This window comes from Eubalaena glacialis, chromosome 1 (genome assembly GCF_028564815.1).
Source record: "Eubalaena glacialis isolate mEubGla1 chromosome 1, mEubGla1.1.hap2.+ XY, whole genome shotgun sequence".
Taxonomy (NCBI): domain Eukaryota; kingdom Metazoa; phylum Chordata; class Mammalia; order Artiodactyla; family Balaenidae; genus Eubalaena; species Eubalaena glacialis.
In genome coordinates, this window is record NC_083716.1 from 123,772,748 (window position 1) to 123,790,045 (window position 17,298).

A 17,298-nucleotide genomic window follows, 5' to 3' on the forward strand; every position below is an offset into this window, starting at 1 on the left:
GTGTGTGTGTGTGTGTGTGTGTGTGTGTGTGTTTTGGGGGAGGAAAAGAAAGAGTGGAATGGGATGTGAGAACAACTAAGAGAAACTGCCAATTCCATAACATTTTTGAGTTCCGTTTCCAAAGAGGGAAAGGTAATGGATGCTTATAAGAGACCCCAGACCTTGACAAACTGTTTCTTCTATCAATATCCAGATTTGATCAGCACCTGAAGCTTCCCCCCCAAAAAAAGGAAGAAAAGACGTTTGCTGCACCAGCCTCTTCAACTGCCCCAAAGGGGGAGGTTACCCTTTGACCCCTGAAGCCATTTGCTAATGACCTGCAGCATGAGATTGGATGGCTTTTCTCATTCGTGCATGACTACATTGCAAATGTTATTGCCAGCCAGCCGATTATACAGGCATAAAGAGAAAGTAATTAGCACAATCATTTTACAGAGTAAATTTCAGTGCAGCCAGTTAGTCAGAGATGCAATGTCATGGGATCACAGCCATGCATTAATGGACTTATGGGAAACTGTTAATTTGTTATTTGAAATGAAGTCCTTATCTCTGGCCAGTTAGCTCAGTTAGTTAATGCCTGGTGCTCAGGAGGCCAAGGGCATGGGTTTGCCTCCTCTGCTGTCCAGGTTGACTTTGTAGATTTCACAACTGTTGACTGGCACTCCCAGCCGGCTGATTCATGTGGGAGGCTGTGCATTCCAAGCAGAATAATTTCCAGGGTTCCATGAACATAGATGACTCAGGAAAATTTGCTGGGAGAATTTAAATTCAGAATGCATGTACAAAAAGAGCAATATGAGGGCTCCTTGTGGTGATAGAGCTGTTCTGCATCATGGCTATGGTGGTAGATACACGAACCTGCCATGTGGTAAAATTATATAGAGCTAAATACACACACATACATGCACACAACACACACACACATACACAAGTGAGTACAAGTAACACTGGGGAACTTTGAGTAGGATTGGTGGATTGTATCAAAGTCAACACCTTAGCTGTGATATTGTCCTAAAGTTATTTACAAGGTGTTACATTAAGGGCACAGGAGATCTCTCTGTATTATTTCTTACAACTGCACATGAAATCTATAATTATACCAATAAATTTTTTTTCTTAAAAATTTACATATGTTTGGTGATGGTTAAGTAGAATAAACCCTGTATTCCCAAGACCATTCCTAATTCAGGACTTTCAATGGCTCCCAAAGACTACATCTTAGTGCTCTAGAAACACAGTTCCTCTGATTTGGAAACCAGTCAACTGTTTCCAAAAAGGGAGGTTGGATATTCAAACTTGCCCTTCTCTAATCCCATCAATTTTGTTCATATTAGATATCATTACAGTCTCATGGGTGAGTTAATGGTGAAATCCTAGGATTTAGATTTTCATGCAAAGGAAAAAATGGGAACTAGTATTTTTTTAGCATATTTTAAATATCAATCATCCCAAACACATAATCATATCAAATCCTCATCTGAAAATGGAGTTACTTCTCAATGCAATCTTGTGAGATAACCAAACAAAATTTATCTGATTGTCATATTTAGCCTTAGGCTACAAATTTTCCACCTCTGATAAATAATTACAGGCAAGACTTGGGATCACTTTGAAATGGATTATAAAATGAGCCTATAGAGTTTCATTCTTAGAAAACTCTCAGAGGAAAATCAACAGCCACATGTCTAAGATGGTTGAGATTCTCATCTAAGTCAGTGCCGTGATCTCTTCTGTGAAGAAAGCGTTCCCTAACCAGTTATGTTAAGGGAATGCATCATTTCATGTCCATCCCTCCACCATTAGTGTGGGTTGAATAGTGTCCCCCCAAAATCCATGTCCACCCAGAATCTCAGAGTGTGACCTTATTTGGAAATAGGGTCATAGCAGGTGTAAGTATAAAGTCATACTGGATTAAAGTGGGCCCTACATCCAGTGACGGTGTTCTTATAAGAAGAGGACACACAGAGACACATACAAGAAAGAAGGCTGTGTAACGACAGAAGCAAAGATTGAAGTGATCCGGATACATGCCAAGGAACACCAAAGACTGCCAGCAAGCACCAGGAGCTAGGAGAGAGGCAGGGCACGGATTCTCCCACACAGCCTCCAGAAGGAACCAAACGTGACAAGCTCTCGATTTCAGACTTCTGGTCTCTTGAACTGTGAGAGAATAAATTTACGTTCTTTTAAGCTACCCGGTCTGTGGGGATTTGTTATTAAAACAATGCACCTCGGGGATCTGCAGTCTTTATTAGTAGGTTGAAAGCTATGAGAAGTCCTCAAATACCCCCAAATTTATTTAATCATGGAAGCATTTTTCCCCATATATCACCTATTAGTCTTTCGCAGAACATCTTATGAAAATGCTACTTTAGACAATTTCCAATTTCAATGTGTATGTGAAATCACTTGAAGATTTTATTAAAGTGAAGATTCCGATTCAGCAAGTCTGAGGTGGGGCCTGAGATGCTGCATCTCTAACAAGCTCTCAGGTGATGCTGATGCTACCGGTCCTTGGACCACACCTGGAGCACAGACTTACCGACCAGGAGGCGGGGGGCTGGAGTGGGTAATCTTCCAGGGTTTTTTTCCAGCTCAAAGGACAATGACCTGACATCTGTGATGGCTTGACTCTTGTTCCCAGTTTTTGACTTTCTTATAACAGGGAACATTGCAGTTCCTCCCACAGTGGGTGGAGAAACGTCTCTGCCTCGTTGATATCAGTTGAGTCATGTGACTCACTTTGAGTCATGGGATTTTCATGAAGAACACATCCTAGGAATGCTGATGAAGAGCCTCTACCCCTTCAGACAGTGCCCCAGAATGAAGCCGTGAAGAGAAGACCTGAATCCAGCCAGAAGCCTGGAGTCCACCCTGGCCCAGCCAAGCCCAGCCTAAATCAGCCAAACCACAGGCTACCCGTGGACTTACGAGACAGAGATGAACACTTACTGTTACAAGCTACTGGGATTTTGAGGTTGTTGGTTATACAGCAAAAACTGACAAATACGTCATCTTGGTTTTCTATCCATCTACCCACAACTATGAATACAAATGTTTACCTATAAGCTACGAGGTATTTATTGACTATCGACCATCTACCCAGTACAAGCAGGTAGAAGATATGATTCCTACTCAGAGAATTGACAGTCTATCTAGATTAAGGAAAAAGAGACTTACAAATGAAAGAAAAAATTACAATGTAAAACCATGTAAGATTAAGAGTAATAGAAGTATGGTGTAAGCTAAGGAAGCTGGAGTCGTCAGAGAAAGCAATGGATGGGCTTTGGGTAGGTAAGGACAAGTGGAGAATTCATTTTGAGGATGAGGTCCTCTGGAAAGAAAGGTTCTAATAGAGTACAATGCCACCAGCTAACAAAGTATTGATTGCAAAATTCAACCCACCTTTTCTGACCATTAGGGGAAAGCTCACATACATTATTATAGTGTGGCAGTCCATTTGTGACCATTTGGAAGAGAAAGAACATTCCACTTGTCCATTATTCACTACTGGCACGGTAACAATGAGGAAGCGCCAGTGGCCAGCTTTCAGGAGCCCTGACAAAGCGAAGGCAGTGAGGCCAGCGGGCTGCAGGCAGGAGTCAGTGTGCGTTATTTGCCCAGTGGAGCTGACAGAGGCTGAGAAATATTGGAGCAGGAGGAAAAATGCTTTGCACCAAATTACTTTTTATTCCTCACTTAATAAAAACTTCCTGGGTTGTCTTCAGTTATCGTGGCTGGATTCATCATTCATTGGTCATAAATGTATGCACAGGATAATTGTGATGATGTGCTGGGATTAAGGGAATTCCGAGGGAAAAGAAGGTCTACACAGAGTGACTAATCCAACCGCGGGGGGTCTGCTCACCTATAGGATTATAACAACAGTCCACGAATAAGCCAGGGAATGGAATCAACATCCAGTGTCTCCCAGAAAGAAAAGGATTATAATGGTTTTAAAGCTAGAGCTTATAAATGTTCTGTTCCAAAATACTCATTTTATAGATTGGGAAACTGAGGCCCAAAGAAAAGTGATTTGCCACTAAATCAGTGTGGACCCAGAACAAGAAGTGTTTTCCCACTTGCAGCAGGAAATCTAGAAGTGATAGAGAGAGCTGTAGGGGATCTGCAGTACCTGCTCCAGGCACATCTCTGCCAGAGGAACTAGGGGGCAGCTCCTCCTGGGAAAGAAGAACACAGGACACACAGAAGCCCAGCCACAGTTAAAGGGAAGCGGAGAGTTCAAGTGCAGCAGGGTCTGTACTCCTCCGATTGCCCTCTGGTCCCACATCAATGCCCTCTTCTCCCCACAACTGGAGAGAATTGTCAGAATCTGGAGACAGAAGGTGGTAACCAAAAATCTAACAGCTAATATTTATTGAGCACTTTACTTACATTTTCTTATTCAACCTCACCAAAGCCCGTTTTATAGATGAGGAAACTGAGACATCCATAAAGATGTTAAGCAACTTGCCCGGGGTCTTGATCAGGGCTCCGGCTCATAACCTCTATTACATGCTGCTCTACTGCTGAAGTAACCTCTGGGCGACAGGCTAAAGCTTCCTAGTGCAAGCATGGCCACAAGCATCCTCCTCCCTCCAGCCCACTCAAGGAAATTCTATGATTGCCAACTCAATTCCCTTGTCCCTCGTTTGCCCTCAGAGGGAAAGATTATCTTCTCTTGCATTTGAGAACAGGCAGGGTCTGGCTGGATCTGGAGCGGGAATGAAAGGAAGTACAATCTTACAATGAGCTACAAAATAAAGAATAGTGAAGAAAGGAGAGGGATGAGAGAAGGAAAGACAGATGGGTCTAGTAACAGGAGTCGTGGTGAATGAGAGGCTCCAGGCCTCTCATAGGTAGGAGGCAAGAGAAATGAGGACTGGATCTGAGAAGTGCTGCTGGGGATTAACGCTCTTCAGGAGATAGAAGTAAAGCATGGAGTTCCTTGCATATTACGGGATGGCTATTAAATTGTACTTCTGTAAATGTGACCCCATTCTAGAACTAAATAACAATTTGAATGCCCCACAAATTGGAGACCACAGAGTACAGTTTCAATAGGTTTATATCTATTAAGAAACAGGGAGAAGCATCCTCACGTCCAAACATGTTTCACATACTGGGGTAGGAGGCAACTTTCCAGGAATATGGCAGGCCTCATGGCAAAGGCCATCAACCTCCAAAGGATAGAAGGATGCTTCTGCAAATCAGAAACCTGCAAGTCCAACCTCTAGCACAAGAAAGGAGAAAATGGTAGAAGCTAAAAGGCCACAAAGAGCACTGCTAAAAATACATGGACAGTGTCTCCAGAGACTTCCTGAACTAGCATGAAGATTTGAGGAAGTGTACATTTGCAGCAACTTTATTCACGTCAGAGGCAGAGAAAAGGTGTTGGCTCTGTTCTCATGATCCTAAGATACCTCCTTAGGTAGGTTTGGAGAAACCTGAGAAAATATAGATTATATACTCTATCTCCATTGGAAAGTTTAGAAAAATAGAAACCAGAAATCAGTAATATATTTAAATGACACATATTAACTTCAAGGACATGTAGCAAGACAGATGTATCCACTAGGGAAGTGGAAATTTCAGTCTGGGTTCTGAAATAGCGAGGGAGCCTGAGATGACTTAGGAGATGATGCAGGAGTCCTGCAGGCTATGAGGGAGCACAGGGATAAAAAGTGAGAAGAGGTCTGAAGCTTCACCACACCCAGCTTCTCTGTTGCTTAGCAACCCCTCTCATAGAGATTAAGCAGTGAGTCTTTCAGAACTCTGCAGTGAACTCTTTGTTGTAAGTAACAAAATTGTATCTGAGTCACCAAAGAGTTACGGCAGCTTTCAGAGGTGACAAGCTCATTACCAGAGGCAGTCAGTTACCAAGGTTTATCAGAGTTCACTATGAGCTGCCCTGAGGGATTCCAGAAAAACAGGAGACAGCCCCAGTCAATCCCTGATGAGTTCACTACCTAGGCAACACATTCTCATATGTGTAAAGTTACTGAGAAGAAATACAACCACCTCTAAGTGTATTTTTTAATTATATCTTTATCTTTTTTTTTTTTAAAGATTTATTTATTTATTGATTGATTGATTGCTATGTTGGGTCTTCGTTTCTGTGCGAGGGCTTTCTCTAGTTGCGGCAAGTGGGGGCCACTCTTCATCGCGGTGCGCGGGCCTCTCACTATCGCGGCCTCTCTTGTTGCGGAGCACAGGCTCCAGACGCGCAGGCTCAGTAGTTGTGCCTCACGGGCCTAGTTGCTCCGCAGCATGTGGGATCTTCCCAGACCAGGGCTCGAACCCGTGTCCCCTGCATTAGCAGGCAGATTCTCAACCACTGCGCCACCAGGGAAGCCCTCTTTACCTCTTTATTTGCAGTTAAAAGTTGGATTAGTTTTCTAATTCTGCATAACAAATTATGATAAGTTTATCAGCTTAAAACAAAACAAATTTATCGTCTCAGTTTTCTGTGGGTCAGTGTCTGGGTTAGCTGGATCCTCTGCTCAGGATCTCACCAAGCTGAAATCAAGGTGTCAGCCAAGGCTGCAGTCACACCTGAGGCTTGTAGTTCTCTTCCAAACTCTTTAATTGCTGGCAGAATTCATCACCTTGTAGTTGTATGACTGAAGTCCCTGATTTCTTGCTGCTGTCAGCAAGGGATCACTCTCCAGAACTGAAGGCCACCCTCAGGTCCTAGCCATATGGCTCTCTTTTCTCAGAATATGGCAGGTTTCAGACTTCCCTGGTGGTGCAGTGGTTAAGAATCTGCCTGCTAATGCAGGGGACACGGGTTCGAGCCTTGGTCCGGGAAGATCCCACATGCCACAGAACAACTAAGCCCGTGCGCCACAACTACTGAGCCTGCGCTCTAGAGCCTGCAAGCCACAACTACTGAGCCCTCGTGCCACAACTACTGAAGCCCGCGCGCCTAGAGCCCGTGCTCCGCAACAAGAGAAGCCACCACAATGAGAAGCCCGCGCACTGCAACGAAGAGTAGCCCCCGCTCACCGCCACTAGAGAAAGCCCGCACGCAGCAACGAAGACCCAATGTGGCCAAAAACAAAATAAATAAATAAATTTAAAAAAAAAAAAAAACAACAGAATATGGCAGGTTTCTTCTTCAAGGCTGCAGGAGTATCTTTTTTGGAAAGGCCCAATCCCTCTATTAAGGGCTCATCTGAATAGGTCAGGTCCATCCAAGATAATCTCCATTGCATTAACTAAAAGTCAATTGATTAATAATCCAATTATTAGAGTTATGGCCCATAATATTCACAGGTCTCACCAACCCTCAAAGGGAGAAGATTACACAGGGCATGCACATCACAAGGAGGGAATGAATCTTAGTGGCCATCTTAGACTTCCAAATAGCACACAATCAAGATCTAAAGTAGGTAAATCAAAAATCAGAGGAACAAGCATACTATCTGAACTTAAATTTAGACTTCTAACAACTAAAATATACAATTAAACATATATTGGTTTTGAGGAACGGACCTGGGCAGGGAGAGAGACTGTTACTTTTCATCATATGCTTGTACGTACTCTTTCAGTATTATTTTATATTACACAAGAAATAATGTTACAGTAGAAAAATTAGAAACCACAGACAGGGGTGGTGGAAAACATCTCACCTTCCCAGGCTCACTTTTTCTTCTCTTAAGTGTTCAAGTTACTTTGATCCTTTGGACTTATTCTCTTCTTTCTATACCTGCTCTCCCTAGATGATTTCACCCATTCCTGTGGCTTCAACTATCTCCTACATGCTGATGGTTCTCAAATATATATTTATAACCCTGGCCTCTCTTTTGAGTTCCACACACGTTTTTAATTCTTCCTACGTATCTCCAACTACTTAACTAACCGGCATCTCTAACCTAATTAGTCCAAATTTTAATTTATTATTTGCTACCACCATACCATCTCCTTCTTTTATTTCCTATATCAGTTGATAACTATTCACTCAGCCTCTCAAACTATAAATTTTGGAGTCATCTGTCACACCTGCCTATCATTCATGGTCACCAAGTCCTCTTGAGTATAATCAGACTAGTTCCACATCCAACACTATCTCACCATCACCACTGCCACACCATGGCCAAGCCTCATTTCTTTTAACTGATTTCCATCTACCAACCTTCCACCTACTAATCTATCCTCCAGGCTCCTAAGGGTCATCTTCCTAAAAACCAAATGTGATTATGCCACTCCCTGGTTGAAAGCTCTCCTTCTCCCCAATTTCCTTAAGGATAAGCCCAACCCAAATCTCATCCTCATCTCCATTTGCTTCTCATTCCTCCTCTGTTACTCCTTCTCATCTCTCTCCCATGCAAACACAGTCTATCTTCTAGCCATACTGAATTTCTAAATGTGTGAAAACAGGATTGTCAAAGGGCAGGTATATTCATAAAATGGTGAGAGGTTTGCTATAGGAAGGAGCAGTGTGCAAGAAGGTGAGAGGGAGAAGGACCAGGGAAGAGACAAGAGTGGATGATTATGAAGCTAGAACATTTTAGGAAGAAAGGACTGCATGTGTAAAATTCAGTAATTATAAAGGAACATGGCATATTTATCTAAGTGTATTTTTAATGAAGTTATATGTTCTGGAAATGCATTTGATTATTCATGTTTGTGTGCACATATGTTCTCATGTCCATTTAATGTAAAGAAATTCAACTTCTTTGCCCTGCAAAGAAACACCTATGGCAAAGGAAAAACAGTCAGCCAGCATCCTGGGATTGGGGTGTAACAAAATATCGTGTGACCCAATCAGGCTATTATCCCCCATGCAAAGACGTTCACTGTAGAAATAGTCATTAATTTCAGTATGGAGTATGCAGTATTTGGAAGGAAAAGAGGTGACATGTCAACCCCAGCATTCCAAAACAGGAGGTTAAGGCAACCTGAAGTAGACCCTCTCCAACCAAGCTTTAGTGACAAGGAAGGCCAACTGGGTTCCACAAATAAAAATTACTTGTACATAGCGGAAAGTCTAGACTGGATTCAAAGAGACAGGGTTTGAGCACTGAGTTGTCAGAACAGAGCATATAGATGGTACTATAACAGTCCCTAGTTCCATGTCTTTGCCCTGGGAATGATGACAGGGCACATGCTGTAAAATGAAGGAGCACTAATGATCACAGGTGACACCTCTGGAGCAAGGCCATCCTTTCTCCCACTGCTGCTCTGAGTAGTGGGCACAGCAAATTGACTCTGCTGAGCCCCCCACACACACACACACGTGGGCAGCAGGAAACGGGGGGCTACTAGAACATTAGTGTTCCCACCTGGAGGTGGGAAACAGATGGACATGCCTCTTGGAAGAGTGTTGGCCCAACTCATCCCAGAGTTCTAGAAGAAAATCAAGGGAAGGAGGGCATCCCAAACTGGAAACCTCCTCATGCACTATTCTAACCTGGTCAAGCTGGTTTTAATTTCAAGAATTAAGGAGCGATATCACCAATATGGTGGAGTAGGACACCCCAGCTTCCATCCCCACAAAGCAAAACAATTAGATAGCTATCTATGAATGAAAATAGCGGTAAGAGAGCTCAGGAGGCTGCCTAAGATGCTTCAGTGACACAGTGGACAAAAACCTGAGAATAATAGCACAAAAACGGTAGCAAGAAGAGTTTCATTTTACCTGCATCATCCCATCCCCCAGGCCAGCACTGCTCAGCACCAAGGGGGAACACCATGGCCCAAGAGAGGGTCCCTCACTGGGAAAAGGAGAGCACGGTGAGAAACTAGCTTCCCAAGCCTCTCAGGCCACTGCACGAAGGACCTTTTTGGTTTCACCCCATGCACAGGTCAGCAAATCTGAGACACCTGGAGACAGCTAGGAACAAGGAAGACGGGCAGGTTCTACCAGTACTCCATGTGGTGGGAGCTACCATATTCCCAGTGGCCTGCAATGCAAAGGACCCCAACAGCTATCGCCACTGAGGAAATCAACACCAGCACAGCTGCCAAGGATTCCCTACAGCTTTCTCTGCTGAGGGCCCCACAGGTTATTGCATTTGTAGAGTCCAGCTGCCTGAGTCCCTTCCCACATCCACCCACCAAGATCACCACCACCTGAACATAGGCCCTAGAGCCTATGAACTGCCCAGTCCCAGGATCCTGCAGGGCCACCCCGCCTGCAGCCAGTCCTGGACTCTGCAGCTGCGTACATGCACAATGCCAGATCACCAGTGCCGCCCCCTACCACCATGCATACAGAAGAAGACATAATAAATGGAAAGATATTCCATGTTTGTAAATTGGAAAAGTTAATATTGTTGAAATGTCCAGTCTACCCAAAGTGATCTATAGAGTCTATGCAATCCCTACCAAAATTCCAGCGGCACTTTTCATAGATATATTTTTTAAAATCCCAACATTTATATGGAACAACAAAAACCTCAAATAGTTAAAGCCATCTTGAGCAAGAAGAACAAAGCTTGAGGCATCAGAGTTCAAGATTTCAGACTATTTTACAAAGCTATAGTAATCAAAACAATATGGTATTTGCAAACAACACTACAACATGGATTTGCTGCTTTAAAAATTAGTTTGACACTTGGAGAGGATGGTCTTAGAAAAAAAAAACAGTATGGTACTGACATAAAAGACAGATCAATGGAACAGAATAGACAGACCAGAAATAAACCCACACATACAAGGTCAACTAATTTTCCACAAAGATGCCAAGAATATACAATAGGGAAAGGAGAGTCTCTTTAATAAATGACCATTGGTGGGAATGTAAATTGCACAGCCACTATGGAAAACAGCAGAGGTTCTTCAAGAAATTATAAATAGAGCTACCATATGATCCAGCAATCCCACTTCTGGATATATATTTAAATGAAATAAAATCACTATGTCAAAGAGATAGCTGCACTTTCATGTTCACTGCAGCATTATTTACGGTAGCCAAGATATGGAAACAGCCTAAGTGTCCATCAATAGATGAACAGATAAAGAAGATATATGTGTATGCACACACACACACACACACACACACACACACACAAATGGAATACTATTCAGCCCTTAAAAAGGATATCTTGCCATTTGTGACAACATGGATGAACCTGGAGAACATTATGTTAAGTGAAGTAAGCCAGACACAGACAAATATCACATGATCTCACATACATGTGAAATCTAAAAAAGTCAAACTCATGGTAACAGAGAGTAGAACAGTGGGTACTGGAGACTTACTGGGGGAGGGAGGGAGACATGGTGGTGGAAGAAAAGGGGAGATATTGATCAAAGGGTACAAACTTTCAGTTATAAGATAAATTCTGGATACATAGTATATACATGGTGAATATGTTAATTAGTTTAATTGAGGTAATCATTTCACAATATATACATATGTCAAAACATCCACTGTACACTTTAAAGAATACAATTTGTATTTGTCAAAAATAAATAAAAGTTTTAAAAAGAAAAACGAACATTCATATGCCACCTTTCACTTAAAAGTTAGAGATTGCACATGTGATGACAACACCCTTGTAAGGAGAGTTTAATGTAGAGTTGGCAGCTGGACTAACATTAGGTAAGACCAGTATCACCTGACAACATGCAGATTCATTGGTTGGCCCATACATGATGTTAGTCCAGTTGACAATTGTACATCCGGCAGACGTTCATTAAACATGGGGGGTGAGAGGGCACAATGAGATACAGCCAAGACTGAAGAATATGCTAAATCTGGGCCAACACTGAGTATGAAAAAAACTTGGTTTGCAAGAATTCCTGTAATGCTGGAATATTACTCAGCCATAAAAAAATGAAATAATGCCATTTGCAGCAACACGGATGGACCTAGAGATTATCATACTAAGTAAAGTAAATCAGAGGGAGAAGGACAAATATCATATGATATCACTTACATGTGGAATCTAAAAGAAACGATACAAATGAACTTATTTACAAAACAGAAATAGACTCACAGTCATAGAAAACAAACTTATGGTTACTGAAGGGGAAAAGGGGAGGTAGAGATAAATTAGGAGTTTGGGATTAACAGATAAACACTACTATACATAAAATAGATAAGCAACAAGGATTTACTGTATAGCACAGAGAACTCTATTTAATATCTTGTAATAACCAAAGAACATATATATAACTGAACCACCTTGCTGTACACCTGAAACTAACACAACATTGTAAATCAACTATACTTCAATACAAATAATAATAATAATAATAAAAAGAATTCCTGTAATAAAGAAGATGTAGAATAGAATTAACAATACCTGTAGGTTAATGTCTTGTGGGGAGGACTTTTCAGTTATTTTTGCTACTGTTTATTTCATAAATAAATCTTTTTTTCCCCATATTCAATTTGTCTAGAAGTGTTTACTTGAGAATATTAATGCATTAATAGTAAAAGGACAAGAACTTGATTTTTTTTATAACTCACCGAACTGTGTCTCATTCTTTTCCTTACAAGAAAATTAATTTTAAGTGTTTTTTAGTTACCTGCTTTCTTTCATGAAACTGAGCATCATGTAAACTAGGAGACAGGTGCACTATACAAACTATTAACGTACAGGCCATCCCCAACTTATAAATGGGGTGAGTTCTCACAGTTTCTTAATAAGTCAGATGTTGAGAATTCAGAGTATATTTTTTTTCCCCAAGAAGATTTGTTACACGGAATGGAAGTTTTCTAGAACCAATAAAAATCTTTCTACCCCGTTAATGCTGATGAATTTTATTCCTAGAGCAGTTATTCTCGAAGTGTGGTCCACAGACCCTACAAAACCACTGAGACACTTTCAAGGAGTCCTCGGGTCAAAAATATTTTCACAATCACACAGAGACGTTATTTACCTTTTCACTGTGTCAACGTTTATGCTGATGGTCCCAAAGCAACGGTAGATAAAACAACTGATGCCTTTGCCCAAACCAAGGCGAGGGCACTGAACTAATAGTTTTCATTTCCTTCACCAGCACTCACATGTAGTAAAACAAAAATGCCACTTTCACTTAAGAATGACCATGATGAAGCAGTAAACATTGTTCATTGTAGTAAGTCACAACGCTGAGGGACATCTTTTTAATATTCTGTGTAACAAAATGGGAAGTATGCAGAAAGCACTTCTGCTGCATACCAAAGTACAACAGTTGTTTCCAGGAAGAAAAAACAAACTGTGTGATTGTTCAAGATGCAAATGAGCTAGCCACTTTTTTCATGGAATACCACTGTTTCTTAAAAAGCCAACGGGCAAACGGTGGTTATTCAGACTTGGGTATCCAGCAGATATTTTAGCTTCCTAATTACTCTTTATAAGTTAACTTTCAGCTTCCTTCATCCCTGTTGAGACAATCTGAAAAGTCCATAAAATAATCCACACACACACAAAAAAGTCCATAAATAATCTTAATCAAGAATATCTATTTATTGAACAGGAGGCTGCTCCGGTAAAATACCATAATGGAGGAACTGAGAGCCAATGGTCTCTGAGCGTGTCAAGCTTGGAGCAGCTGCTAAAATTAGTCAGACAAGGGAGAGAGAGCTCATCATCTTTGTCAGTGCCCCTGACATGGGAGAAACCCCTTTTCTTCCCCACCCCAGCAAGCAGGGAAAGGAACACCTCTGCTTAACTCTGGGAGAAACCATCTGCTATGATTAAGACAGCTCTAGACTACTAGCCCTCCCTATCTCCCAACCCAGCACAGGATCCGATAAGGCCTGAGGACCAGTCATCCAAGCCCAGAGCACCTGCGCACCTGGAGGGGGTTGGGGACAAGACCAAAACTTGGGCCAGGAAAGTTCTGAGAAACATGGGGCCCAGCATGTTTGTTCAGTATCTGTTCCGTATATGAGCTGAAGAACCAGAAACAGAAACTGAGCGGGGAGGTCTAGCCAGAGAAACAAACTTTGATAGGGGCAAAAACAAAGATTCTGCTCATGGCCAACGGAAGCCACTGATAGGATTCAAATAGAATCCAGAAGGCAAAAATCAGGCAAGCAAGCACAATTACTTGTTAAATTACAGGGGTACTTCAAGATAGCAGGGGTCCAGTGGTGAACAGACACAAAAACTGCCCTCACAGACTTAGAATATAAAAAAGACAAATCTAAAAAGTGTAACTACAAATAGAGTAAACACAGGAGGTTGTGGGAGGTTGTGATAGCATACAAAGGCTTTAGCCCAGTTTGGGGGATTAAGGAAGACTCTTCTGAGGAAGTGATATTTAAACTAAGATGAAGGCCAAACTAGACATTAACTAACAAGGCAGCACTGACAACCTGACCATCACAGGCACCAGTTCCACACACCAGCCTGAAAGCACAGGCCTTGAAGTGGAACTTTATTAGAGAAGAGAATCCTTTAATGCTGATGACATGCTTGATCCTGACTGAACCTCTAGACTTTGGTCAGAGACAGACATCAGCCTTGTAGGGCTGGGTCTCTGGGAGCCTTCAGGGGAGACATGAGAAAGTCACACGTCAGAGAAGCAAGTCCGGGAGCCAACAGGAAGCCAGTCCCAGGAAGATCTTAATGGATATCAGGGATTCCACAGGGACTGGTACAAGCCTGTACTTGGGAAGTGGGGAAGGGGTGTCTTTTTGAGGTTTAAAGTTTCCCCAAACAAGAAGGGTCTCCCCAAAAAACAAGAAGCAGTTAGAATCAACTCAGTAGAGAAGTATGTGTAGAAAAAAATGCACCTCATGAGCTGTCATGATGGTTTGGTTTTCTCTTGTTCTTATTTTTTAGTCCAAGTAACCTGAAATTGGCTACACACAAACACAAACACACACACATACACGCACACACACAAAGTATCTTAATAAAAAATTAACTTCTGAACTATAGTTTGAAAAAATGGCATAAATGAAAAACATAGAACTGAATGCAGTTAAAATTAAAATTCTGCTACTTCATTTTCTTCCTCTCGTATTTTACGTTTTAAAAACAAAAGACGTATATCCTGGAGATCTAATGCACAGTATAGTGAATAGAGACAAAAAAAATATTGTACTCCCATCATCAAATTTGCTAAGAGTCCAGATCTTAATTCTTACCACAAAAAAAAAAAAAAAAAGACAATTACGTGGCATGGTAGAGGGATTAATGCTACAATGGCAATCAGAACACAGCAGATAAATGTATCAAATCAACATGTTGTACACCTTACTATACACGTTATATGTCATATATATTTCAAATAAATAAATAAGTAAATAAATAAGTAAATAAATAAGGGAGAGGAGAGTTGTTCCCAAGTATAGGATGTTTCACACATGCCTCTGTTGATCTAGCCTCCATCCTTTGCGGTCTGTTCATTCATCGCCCTGGAGTCTGACTTTTGATGGACTGACTCAACGTCCCCTCTTACCTTCCAGCTTCCTGGTGGGAGGCAGTGGCGGGAGACTGGAGAACAGGAGGGTGAGTTCCAGGTATTTATCGTAGGGCCCTAGGCTTTAGGGTCCTAGCATTTGTAGGCAGTTGTCGTCCTGGTAGCTGCTCCCACCCCTTGCCTCATACCCCCTGAGGGTTAGTGTCAGCTCGCCCCTGTGCTAGCCCAGCATGGCTTCACTGCCCCTCGCCAGCACCTCTTAAAGCTGCTCGCACTTTTACAAAACATGCCTTCCTTACACTCTCCTCAGTTCCCGCGCTTGAGTATACCAGACCCTGACAGGGACACCAGAAGACTTTATGACAAACTTCGTAAGATTCTTGACAGCTAGGGATGGGGCACTGAGGTCAAAGAAAGCCAAGAGAAGAGCAAAGAAAGGACAGGAAAAGCAGTTGCTTTCCCATCTCCTGGAGCCTCAGGGACTTCCCAGGGAGCAGAGCCTAAGGGTCTAAGGCTAAAGGAGAAAATCTGATTCTTTCCATAAGAAGAGGAAAGGAGGGAAAGGGCCAGCACAATGAAATGAACCATAAGGCTACCACCATTACGAAGAACTTACTACGCACACGGCACTGTGTTTCTCATGCTACTTGCATCAGCTCACGTGGTTTCGTAAAAGCCCATTTCCCAGATAAGAAAGTAAACCTAGGCAGGTTGCTTTACTTAGTCTTGCTTTACCTAGGCAGGTTGCTTTACTTAGCAGCTGGGTGTAATGGTAAGTCAGTCCATCTGCCTCAGGAGCATTAACCACATGCCCTCCTGAAATCATTACACCTGCGCCTGGGACTCTAAGAAGCTTGGCCTGACTTCCCTGTGATGAAAAGGATCAGGGCCTGGACGTCCTATACACACTGTGCCGGCCGGCCGAATCTGCAGCTGGGTTTAATATCAACCTGCGGAGACGATTGCGTCAATGTTTGGACAGGTAGCGGGGTCACCATTTTGTTTTCTTACACTTTTGTTTTAACCCTTGCTTTTTCCTGTAACTTCCTTGTTTCCTAAACAACCACCACAGAAACCGAACCCATAACCATGAACCCTTATCTTACTGGGAATAAAGAGGAATGGGGATTTCCACACAAAGGCTGAGAATTTTAGGAATCCAGAGAAACTCAAGAGACCCACCTCAGCGATGGCCGCAAGAGAAGAAGCCTCTGAACTCTCCTCTCTGAAAAGGAGGACACCTAAAAGCTGAACCCACAGGGCTGAATGCTCTGGGCCCCACGTCAGGCTCCCCAGCCCAGGGGTCCGGCCCTGGAGGAGGAGCCCCCAGAGCAGCTGGCTTTGAAGGCCAGCGCGGCTTAACTGCCGGAGCCTCGCAGGACGCGGGGAATAGAGGCTTCGGCTTCACTCTTAAAGGCACACACAAGGGCTTCCCTGGTGGCGCGGTGCTTAAGAAGCCGCCTGCCAATGCAGGCGACACGGGTTCGAGCCCTGGTCCGGGAAGACGCCACATGCCACGGAGCAACTAAGCCCGTGCGCCACGACTACTGAGCCTGCGCTCTAGAGCCCACGAGCCACAACTACTGAAGCCGGCGCGCCTAGAGCCCGTGCTCCGCAACAAGAGAAGCCACCGCAATGAGAAGCCCGCGCACCGCAACCAGAGAAAGCCCGCGTACAGCAACGAAGACCCAACGCAGCCAAAATAAATAAATAAACTCATAAAAAAAAAAAAAAAAAGGCACACACATAAACCTCACAGGACCCAGGACCCAGGGAACCAACAGTAATTTGATAGGAGCCTGGGCCAGACCTACCTGCTGGTCTTGGAGGGTCTCCTGGGGAGGCAGCGGCTGCAGCTGTGCCTCACCTCGGGGTGGGGCGAGGGGGACACAGACGCCGGCGGCAGCCATATTGGAGAACATTCAGCTGTGCCAACACTCCTGGTGGCTGATATCTTGGCCCTTTAGCACCCAACCTGACGCCACC